We start from the raw sequence: 12,021 nt of genomic DNA, 5'->3' as shown, positions 1-12,021 counted from the left end.
TCTCTTGTTTTCTCCCCTTTTTTCCTGTATGCTGTTGAATTTGGGCCAAGCGATGGAAGCAATTACACTGTCAGAGAGGTGTATTTTGATTTATTAAAAGCCTTAAATGCTATCTGTTTTGCTCCTCTTTGTGTCCCCCTTGGGAACTAAGTCCTGACACCCAAATGAGACGGAGTGAGTGCTCGCTGCTCAATGCTCCATCTTGAAAGTCATCTTGGAAGAGGGTAGAGTAAATTTTCATTGGCAGAGGAGGATAGATAGATGGCTGTAATGTAACTGCTAAGATGGTAATAGATTTTTTTTTCTCTCAAGCTTAAAAAGTGTGAAGACCAAAGAGACAAAATGAAGAACACCTGTATCACTGATTCATCTAAATAAGAACAAACTAAGTAAAACTAATATTTGATCATTATTCTAATATGCGTTCTGAATTAATCAACTTTTTTTTTCTCTCTTTGAATGCATGAATCATGAGTCTGACCCAAGTTACCTCTGGTCCATTTGGCTCCCTTGGTCCATGTACCATGTTCCTTTTTTAAAAATCTTGCTATATCATATATCAAAATTAAATATAGAAAAAATGCACAAGAAGTTAAATGAATACTGTCTTTTATTCTGTTCATATATGTGTCCAAAAATAGCTCCTTCACTGATTACCGATAAACTGAACAGTTTATAAAGCCAATTATATTGTTACAATATAAATTATTGAGGAAAGATAAATCACTAAATGAATGAAGAAGAGTGACTGAAATCTGTGGGAATGACGACAAAAACATTGGTGTGTCAACTTTGTAGCTTGGCAAGAGCTGAGAAGAAGGTGTTAAATATAAAGTTGGTAGGTAGAACGGGTGGACTTTCATGGTTGTCAAAAATTAAATTCACGGCCAACAGTTCAATATCTGGTGCAGAAATTCTTTTAAAAAGTTTTAAGTGTAGGATTACACCATGTGTTGTTAACAAGCACTACAATCCGTTCTCTTATTCTTCCCTCTCTGTCTGCAGTCTCTGCTAATATAGTCTAAAAGGTAAACAGAGGCAGTGGATTTATGAAAATGTTAAACCCCTGCAGCCATGTCTTGGTGGAACATGCATAACTGCACTGCTGATATTTTTAAATTTCTTAATTTTATTAGCCAGGGAACTCCTATCGCCCATAATAATCGGGATGAAATGGTTTAAATTTCCTCCTCCATTGTTCCCGGTCCCAGATATCTCATCTTCAACTCATCTGGAACTGAGGTCTTATTCCTGACATCATTTGGTTTTTGGACAACTTAATTAGCTGCTCGCAGGGGTGTAGAAAGCTTTTTAAAAGTGTGGGGGATGTGGAGGGGGGGACTCAGAGGGCTGTGTATCTGCATACATAGGCATGAATGGGGGTAATGAATTGCTAACAAATATTAAGTGTAAACTAACCTTCACTTAGGTAAACTTCAGATGTCCCATGTGTGAGTGAATGCAGCATGTAATGCACTTCTATGTTGTTCTACATCAACGCTGAAAAATATCGTTGCTTGTTTGTTTTTCCACATTTTTTCCATTTTGGTTTACTGTACTGCATCACATGCCAGCAACTGGATATCAACACACTAGCCTTTTTGAACATACAGCAGGCTGATTCGGTAAAAAATAAGGCCATTGTCTAAGAATGAGAGTAAAGGAAGTGAAAAGAGCAAAACAAAGAAATGAGTCAACGTTGGACTGACATTTACTGGCTGGACAGAACTCACAGAAGACATAGGATGAGAGACACTCTCTGAGCCTTCATTAGGGGGCACCAACCTGTCAAAATCTGCCTACGTTAAGTGGCGCCACTTAAAAAGTACATAGTAAAGTTACAAATAACATCCTTCTTTAGATTTACATGTTGCAAAATGTCTCTGACAGTTTAATAGTAACCAGTCCCATCATGTATCATCATTATTATTACCTCTGCAAAAGTTGTTTTCGTCTGTTTGTTAGCAACATAACTCAAAAAGTTATGGGTGGATTAAAATAGATTTTTTTAGGAAATCTCTGAAATTAAACTAAGGAACAACTGATTAGATTTTGGGGGTGATCCAGACCAATTTTTTTAAACACTAGAACAGCCAGAGAGGGTCATTTTGACACTGCCGATGCAGCATAAAAATGATAAAGGTGGCTTTTACAGAAGCTGTTTTTTTTCCCGCCCTTTTTTTATGATTTGGAAGTAGACAAAGCTTCAATAAACAAACAATTAATTGTTTAGCGTGTGGGATTACTTTGGCCTTGTATTTCAAAAAGAAAATTTAAAAAAAAAATTCTGAGCTTACAACATTCACTTATCAGTTAAAATCTAATCATTTTTTACATATATATATATATATATATATATTATCAATTATTTGAGGGTTAACAATTAGAAAGAATCATATAATGCTAAAGTAAGGAAGCAGAGCACTGGATTCTTTCTCCCCCATCCGAGTTTTCCACATTCATTTGTTGGAACAAAGTTTATTCTGCATTCATTCTTCTGTTTCTGTTAATTTTTTTATCATGTTTTCAGCAGCGTTAGTTTGTCTATTAGCAACATAACTTAAAGAGGTATAGATGAGTTTTGATGAAATTTTCAGGAAATATAAAAAAAAACATTTTGGGTGTGATCACTGTCTGGATTTTTTTAAGGATGTTTTAATATTGGGAAATATGGACAATTTAGCCACAAATTCTAACTCAGTAGGTAATGCCAAAAATCACTGGGGTGGGGGCACAGTACATGTTATAATCCGACATTGTTTGACCCACATCATTCTGGAGCTGGTGATCCAGAAGGTTCAAAACCTAGGGGATATCTGAGTGCCTCTACTTATTATAGTGTTATAATACCTGACATTGCAATCCAAGTCAAAGTTCTTAACTGACAACGAGTAAAGGAAAAATTACTATTATATGTGATGTAGTAGATCACATGGGATTATATCCTAAAATGTGTTTCTTTTATTATTATTGCATATGATGCACAAAAAAAGACATATTTCCATCTTTTATTATTTATTATTATCATCATGGTACTTATATAAAAAATAATCCATTAATGTGTGCACTGAGAAAAAAATATGAAAAATGTTTCAATTTTTCAATCCCTTTGGACAGTAACACATCTGAATATATATATATATGTATATATATATATATATATATATATATATATATATATATATATATATATATATATTCAGAAATGGTTAGGATGACAGTTAATATGGAAAATGTCCAAACTTGAATCAGTAATGGTATAACTGACACTTACTTTTGGTGCAACATACCCAAACCAAGTGGTAGAGATTATTTGGGCGAGTTTGCTACCACAAATTTTAATATTACTCATTGTAGTCACTGAAAAAACTTGCTTTACTAAACGGTAGAGCAGGCAGCTAAAGGATTTCTTTATTTATTTTCATTTAAAAAAAGTAATTAACAAATGATCCAGTGGTTTAGAAGAAAAAATGCATTGGCCACAAATGATCAGTTTGAAATAATGTTCATTTTCCTATTTTAACTGCACAACGCAGGCTCTCTACTATAGTATCTACCTGCCAGCAAACTCTGTATGCACCAAGACAGCAGCCCTTTCAGAGATCCTTTCATTAACTTAATTCTTATTCATGCAAAGCACAGGAGACAAAAGCAGGAGGGGGATGGAGAAAGTGGAGACAGAGGGCTAAGCCATTAAGGTGTGAATAAGTTCCAATTTCCAAAATAAATATTATCTTTGTCTGAGAAACCTAAAATCTGTGTGCTTTTGTCCCAGCATTATAATAAGAGATCAACAAGAGGTCATCACTGTGTGAACATTACAAGCCAAATTCACAACCCTTCACCTGTGATACTTTAATCTATTTATCACCCATATTTTTTCCTCCCACAGTTTAGCTGCACTGTGTAAAACTGTAAAATTAAACACACCACAGACACAGACGGCTGATCCCTTTCACAGTAGGCTACACATTAAAAGCTATGCCTAATGCGCTCCCCACCTCCTCCCAGACCACAGCCTCTCCCTCATTACTGCGTTCTTGATCACCAGAGAGATGGCAGAGATGTAAGGGTGGAGATGCGTAATAAAGCAGCTAGTATCCTGGGGGAACCATTAGTTGAAGATAAGAGGCCTACAGCACTTTAACTTGAGGATATAGATCATAAACCTGCTTATCTTCTGTTCCCTCTGGATCACCTCCTTAGTCAACTGTCTGAAGCCAAAGGACAGACAAGGTTCAGACTTTTTTGTCCCCCCCCAAATTCTTGATAGTTCCTTATGGTAAAAAGTGTCTGATATAATAAGGGGCAGTCACTAATGAAGCAAAATACTACAGTAAGCAGCAAAACAACAAAACAGTTGCCAAGAAACTAGCATTGATACAGCGATGACCTTTCCATCTTTAAAGAATTTCCTTACAGTTGATTCCGTACCTGATACCGCAGTGCTGTAGGCAGTGATTAACATATAACCAGATGATAGAGTCTTTCGTCTAGATACTTGTTAGCTCCTGCCAAGGAAAATGCTAAACTTCCTAAGGCAGACAGAATATAATTTATGACTAATGCAAAAAAAAAAAGAGAGACGAGAATGAATTGACAAAAAGGTCATTCATAAAGGTAACAAACAGGAATGACTTAATCAGAACTTAGCAGAGGAAGTAAAAAATATGGAGTGAAAATTAAATTCCTACATGCTGATACAGCTGTATGCCTTGTTTCTGATGTCAGAATTTGACTTTTTAAAGCAATTTTTTTCCTGTTTGATGTTACGGGCACAGCTAATGCATTCATGAACAGGCTGCCACTGAAAAAGAAAATAAAAAAAAAGAAAAGAAACTCTGCTATCTGTACCTGTTTACCTTTCAGCTCAGGAAAAGTACTCTACTTACTTGAATGGGACCAGCTTCTTTGACTGGTGAAGTTCTCCTGTTTGTCTGGCAATTGTGAACAAAGCTGCAAAAATATTTTGAAAGAATATATGCTGTATGGTAGTTAGCATTTCTGACTCCCTCATTGCCCAAAATGTCTCATTTGTAGATTCTGAAGCACTTCAGGTCAACTGCAAACTGGTTATCACCGTCAGCCAAACATATTAGAATTAGGTTAGAATTGCCCAACTTTTTACCAAATAGAAAGAAAGAAATACAGAAATAATTACACGAGGTAGTAAATACATGAATGAAAGAATGAATGAATGAATGATGTAGAAATCCCTGAATAATTGTAGACATAGATAAACATATAATAATTAAGTATGCACCGATACCATTATTAGGTATCGATCCAATACTATGTGCATGTACTTGTACTCGATATTCATAAAAGTGCTCCAATACTACAAAGCCGAAGTCAATATGAAAGAAAAACTAGTGTTGTTAAAGTTTACATGTTAATGTGAAGAGATTCATCTGTGTAAATGACGAGGATTTTAAAAAAATGCATTAATACATAAACCTCTAAAAACCACTGAAGCAGGTAAAAAGTAAGAGGCTGACACCCATGTTTTCAAATGTGACATTATAGCACCACTAGCTGAATACAGATCAACCCTGCTCTCCGAACTCGAGATGTCCTTTCAAGAACTTAACAACAAAGTGTACAGCATCCAAACAACTGTCGTTAGCCACTACAACACTGTTGTCACTAGAAGAAAATGCTGACGCTGTTCACCAGCAGCTGGAGGAGGTAGAAACTTTATGCACTCAGCTTCAAACTTATAACAGGAAGCTAAAGGCTAAGCTAGCTGACCTGGAGGGGAGAAGCAGACGCTGCAACGTTTGGCTGATTGGGCTTTCTGAGGCAATTGAAGGTCCACAACCTACAAAGTTCTTTTCAAAACTTCTGCAAAAGGCTGCTGTGGGGGAATCTCTAGAAAACCCGAACTGAACCGGGCTCACAGCAGCCAGATTCTCAAACTAAAGCCCGGGGAAAAACTTCCTATCCTCTGCTTCCACTACTTCAGAGAAGGGAACGGCTGGTCTGGGAGGCTCAGAGGAGAGGTACGCTGCTTAACCGGGGTCATTCATTCAGTTTATGAAGACAACTCCTTGGAGGTGTTCGACCAGAGGAAGGAATATAAAAAAGTGATATCCTCCCTTTACAAGATGGGAATGAAGCCATCTCTCCTGTACCCCCCCAGACTTCATCACACAGCAGGACGACTCCCGTGTCTGTGGCCGAGCAGGTCATCTAAGCATTTGGTAAAATTCTACTGACTGTTTACTTGGTTAGTTCTGGGGTTAAAATTATAATCAGATCTGAAGATGAGCAGTGTTTGCTATGCACAATTACAGCTACCCTAAATGTAAGTGGTAATCATAATCATTATTTGTGGTGGCCCTGCGATGGACTGGTGACCTGTCAGACTGTACCCTGCCTCTCACCTGTTAAATGCTGGGTTAGCATTGGTACATGCAAATTTTGCAATGCAATTAAGGGCTTGTAATACAGTAAAATAAATAAATAAAATAAAAAAAAATAATAGGAATTAAAATGTTTTTTTCAAAAAGGTGATGTCAACATAATTTTTCCAGGTTTCTGTTGTGGGTGTAATACATCTGTTAAAAGGCCCAAACCATGGTTATCTTGATGCATCAGCACATTTACTCAAGTAAAGCATCTGTACATTTCTTGTACCACTATGATTATGACATTTTTGCCTCTACATAAATGATGTGGTTGAATTTCTGTCTTAGTAGTGTTCAAACAAAAATATTGCGGACTCTTGCTCCTAAAATAAACACGAATGCTCACATCAGTCACATGTTTTCAATTTGCAGCGTCACCTCAGTGCTGAACGACCATTCAGGAGTTGGCCAGTGAATGGAGGGCTCTCTTCATTACAAACCCATCACAGGGCCATTCACAGAACAGCCTCAGTGTCAAGAACTCACATATCAAGAGTCTCCTTTCAGAGAAAGCTGGCATTAATTAATCACTGTAATTAAAACTGGCACTTTGTCATAATAGATGCTGTTCTATTAGGTGATGACAATGTATGATGTGTGCAAAAGCCTTGCTGAGAAGATATGAATGCCAATCACTATGCTCCACAGTAAGACAAAAAATCTGTTGCTGATGTGTTAGACAGCTCAATTATTATGTGGATATATCTATGCTACATGTTTGTAATATTAAGTCAAAACTACAAGTGAAATACATAATCTGTTGATGACAAGTCTGGGTTACTCATTTTTCTATGATACCCATCTCAAATTGTGCTGCTCGTGTGTCCTGTCTGCTCGTCTACCCTGGCTTCTCCAGTGTGGCTGCTGACCTTCTCCTCTCTCCACGGCTGAAGTGGCTATTGATTGGATCTTGGCACACAGTGTACAAACACGGAGATAAGGATAGAGAGAGGCAGCCAGGCAGATATAGCTGCAGTGTCCACTCCACTCCACTCCTGTTGCTCCATACCAGGCCAAGAGGAAAAAAAAAAGTTCTTTAAGACTCGACTGCCACTAAGCAGACACCCAGACATGGTAAATGAACACTCATCGCACACAAGATTAGGTCTAAAATTCAATCACAACAGTGTAAGTGAAGTTAAATCACTGCAGTTGACAGTGACCACTGCTTTTTTCAACACAGTACAAGTGATCAATCACAATTTTGCTTTGATTTGCAGACACACAGAAAAACAGAACTAAGTGGATGTGGCATCTCTGCACTGTGATGCTCACATCAGTAGTTTTACTTGATGTGACTGTGTAAACTAAATCTCAGCCTAATAGTGAGCAGGGGCAGGACTGTTAAGTTGCATGTAGGCTCAAGGATTATCTATCGCCTCTTCAAACTTTTACCCTTAGGAAGCTATCTCATTTACACTCTCTTTCCATCTGGTTTATAGGCAGAGGCTGCGCTGTGTCAGAGGTGACTAATAGTGTCATAGCCCTGCCCTCCCCAGCGGGGATAGCACAAGAAAAACCTCAAACTGCTGCCTCCGCAACTCCAGGGCAGACACTGCCTACTGGTGAGAAGAAAAAAAAAAAAAAAACGCTTTGTCAACGGGCGAGCTGCGCAAATAAGGTGCTTTCAATCCCAGATAGCCAGGGGACACTTGAGGACCGTAAAGAAATAAGGAAATAGTTTGAAAGACAGAAGCAGTAGGGGTCATTTCAAAGAGGCTTGTTAGTATTGTAGCAGGTTGAAGGCCTGTTGTCTCTTTTTCTGGGTCTCTGTGGACATGGACGCCTCGGGGGGAGGAAGAGAGAGCAGTTTTTCTCAGATACTGTCAGGATGGTTTACTAAAGGAAATGTTCAGACAGACAGGGACCAGAAGAGCAGACATAGGTCCATGAATCCAGCAGAGCAAGCACAGAAAGAATCCAAAACCTTCTCCTCTGGGGAATAAGAGAGAGTTTTCTGGTATTTCTCTTTTTGTCTTTGTGTGTGATGTGTATCTATCTGACTTGAAATGTATATCTTTTAAAGCTCTGTGTGTTAGGACTGGTGTGCAATATCAAGTTGGCTTCAAACTGAAAAGCAAATTTTCACTTATATTCTGACACACAAAGTGTTTTTGTTTTTTTTTCTTCTTTCTGATAAAAAAAACAAACAAACAAGAAAACAAAAAAAACAAAAATGAAAAACAAAAAAATAAAAAACATGGTAGTGGTACTCCAGAGTTTTGGACCCTTAGAAATGTCTCCTAAAAGATCATCAAAATGAAGCAAAAAAAGACAACCTTATTAAAGAAAAAAGGCAAATATATTGTGCTTCACCGTGGGAGGAAAATCACACATCTGTGGAGGATAAAAGTATGGGAACCTCCAGCATAAGCAAATGATTTGAATCTGAAAAAAGTCAGGGTGTGTTCAACTAACGGAATGACAATCAGATGCATTTATGTAGATGTATCCGTGTGAACAAAGCAGATCTCAGAGGACATCAAAAAGAACATCGAGGCCCATCTGCAGTTTCTTCTTGTAGCCAATGCAGAAGACTGATAGAAAAATAATCGAGAGACAATGAGACCGAAAAATTGTTTCTTACTAAACAAGTAACTGTGTTTAGAGAAAAGAAAGCAACATTCCAGTATGGGAATCATGTCCTCTCTATGAAACACAGAAGTGGTAGCCTCTGTGTTTTATTATTTATGTAGCACTTCTCTAAATTTATGTTGCAAAGTGTTTCACAAAACAAAGTTTTGGCATTTTTTGAGGTGATTTAGAAGGTGAAAATCTGCTCTTATGTTTTCACAATCCTGAATAGTGGTGAGCTTGGCTCATCCATTCTCCTGATTCCCCAAACAGAGAGTGTTGACCACCGTCTACTGCAGTTGGCTAGCGATAAGTACTGGAAAAAAAAGTCAAACTTAATCATGTATCAGTAGGCATGACCTTGAAAAATAATTAAACAACCTTGTGTACAGGCTCTTAACCTAGCAGTTAAGAGATATTTATATTTAGGAATACATTAAAGAAAAATAAATGGTTGAAGGACACCAATGGAAATGGTCCCAGATCTTATTTTTGTCTTTATCAGATAACTGCATCTATTAAAAGGTTAAAGCTATTCTGGTGTCCCAACGATGTTCTGCCGTTTCCAAGGACTCTACTTCAGAAATTACAGCAATCTGTCTTTAAACTTTGATGCAGTCAGAAAGCTCCCTTTATACAATTGCATTGCCTTCTCTGACCCGCATTTGTGTGTGTGTGTATGTGTGTGTGTGTGTGCATTGTTGTACATCTGCATGTCAAATAGGGGGAGAAATGGTAACAGCAAGCGAAGGAGAAGACAGGGAAAGAGATATGAGAGGGTAAGGCTAAGCTGTCTGCATCCAAGGCCCAGTGAACATAAAGAGAAAAATACGGTCATAAAACGTCTCTGTGACTATGAATATTAATACTGTCTGTGTGAGTCAAACGAGCCAGCTCTCTCCCCCTCTGTTCCCCTCTGTCTATAAAATAAGCTTAAAAATAAAGTGAAAATAGAGCGCTGCATATGCTTAAGTGTATATCTTAGTATTTAATCAGTGTTACACAGAACAGCAGTAGTCCAGATGGAGAAAGAAGATTAGTTATCAGAAATGGTGGGGCACATTAACCCCCCTCCCATTTGCTGGTTTTCTTAACATAGGTCCATTTTATAGATGCAGCAACTTAGCACAGCCGGCTGGTCTGTGGATGGGCAGTTCACTTCCCGATAAGCATCAAGCCTTAAACCCAGACTTTACACCTTCAATGGACGGGGTATTCCAGAAATGGAAAGAGAAGGGATTAGTATACATTACTCTTACTCTACAAGCATAGAGAATGGGAATACATTTGTAAAAGACCAAACTCCTTGAAAGAACTACTAATGACAAATTTAGGTACCAATAAAAGCTAATTTCAAAAATATCTAAAACCATGCATATGGAAGTAGATAACAGTTGGGATATAAAAGATAAATGGGAGAAAGAGAAAAATACAAAGATCTTGGGAGAGAGTAGGGAGGAATCCTGTAAAGCTGGACATACAATGTTGAGTAGTGTTTCATGGTGAGAGTTTGAATGGAAATCTAAAATGTGATACTTCATTGTCCCAACTAATACATCAAAATACAGTAAAATGTCTGACAAGTGCTGGAGAGGTTGTGACCAATCAGGAGACTATACACATATATTTTGGTATTGGTGTTTCTGATTTTGGGAGTGTCATTTGTTGTTTATGTAAATAAATGTCATGTTATGGGGGGAAAAAAAATCAAGCATTTTAAATGTGTGTTTAACCATGTGCTGCATGCTGTTCTCTGACACAATGACCTCAACTCAATTTTATTGAAAGAAAATTAGAAAGAATTTGTATTTAACATTTTCCTTTTAAAAGGGGGATCATTTATTTTATAGGCAAAATGTTTCCCTTTACAAGGAAATTGTTTGCAGTCTAATATTCATTATAAGAGTTGGAAATGTTTAAACTGAAGTTCTGGATTTGTTGCAATGTGACAAGAAGAGATGTTTTGGAATTCAGTCTATACTATTCTGATATGATACCTTACAAAGTGTGACTCCATCTAAAGGAGTTGTGATGTCAATCTGAATTGTTTGTTGGTTCATTTTTGTGTACAGGATATATATTTTCCATCTCCCTAAAAGCACTTCAGAACATTAACATTTATTTATTTATTTATTTTATATAAATTGTTAGCAGTGGAGTCTGCCCATCCCCCTCATTTGTTGGGATAAACCAATGGATGACTTCCTATTTAAACCCTGTAAACCCTACATTTGAAAGAGAGAGATAATTAAATGTGTTTTTATTTGAACTTTAATGCTTTAAAATGAAGAACATCTATAAATCACGTTGTATAAGTCACATTGTACCTAAAATAATCTTAGGAAACTTTCTTATTATGTGAGTGATGCTGAGGTTTCAGAAACTCATGTCATATCATATCAAATATGATAGATTTGGCGTGTTAAGGTTAGGAAACCAAAGGAAAGGCCATGTTTTCAACATGGGGTTTTACCAGGTTTGGTTCTTCTACAAGCGGGCGTTACAACAAGACATCACGGAGAAATTTCAATTAAAGAAATCAGCAAGTAATCAGTTTCTTCTACTGTGGTGTGTTTGTTTGCACTGTGCAAGTATCATATCATCACTGGTGCACTCAAAAAAACAATACAATACAACATGTGTCCTTCATTTATTTTGTTTCTGTGCAGCTGTAACTGTTCAACACATAAGTAGTTTGGGAAAAGACAATAAAAAAAACTGATAAGTTAAAACCAGCACCCACAGGTATCATCAGAGCAACCACAATTAAAATCTTAATGTTTTCTCTCTTTAGGGTGCTGAATTACCACTGAATATTTTTTTAAGAAAACAAAAACCACAATTAGAATCTTTAACATTCATTTTTTATGATTACCATAGGTCATTATAACTTTAATTTGTGGAAGTACTTCTTTTTAAACTGTACCACCAGCCATTTCATGCCATGGTATCAAAATTTCTGAGTAATTTCTGCATTTTATGGTCAAGTGCTCCTTACAAGTACCTGTACTTTCATGGTATCTTCCTTGCATCAAGC

The 12,021-nt window shown here is 37.1% G+C and overlaps 1 protein-coding gene and 1 long non-coding RNA gene across 2 annotated transcripts in view; one reads left to right on the top strand and one right to left on the bottom strand.

Annotated features, from left to right (window-relative positions):
• The window catches only part of agbl4 (AGBL carboxypeptidase 4), a 357,829-nt gene that overhangs the window by 165,369 nt on the left and 180,439 nt on the right, over positions 1 to 12,021 (bottom strand). The window lies entirely within an intron of this gene.
• On the top strand, positions 5,645 to 11,156 carry LOC121653174. The gene is made up of 3 exons (XR_006012749.1): positions 5,645 to 5,778; positions 8,857 to 8,858; positions 11,144 to 11,156. It is a non-coding gene; the product is annotated as an uncharacterized LOC121653174 (long non-coding RNA).

This window comes from Melanotaenia boesemani, chromosome 14 (genome assembly GCF_017639745.1).
Source record: "Melanotaenia boesemani isolate fMelBoe1 chromosome 14, fMelBoe1.pri, whole genome shotgun sequence".
NCBI classification, from domain to species: domain Eukaryota; kingdom Metazoa; phylum Chordata; class Actinopteri; order Atheriniformes; family Melanotaeniidae; genus Melanotaenia; species Melanotaenia boesemani.
Note: the sequence above shows the minus strand (reverse complement) of the source record. Positions and strands in the feature narration are given on the sequence as shown.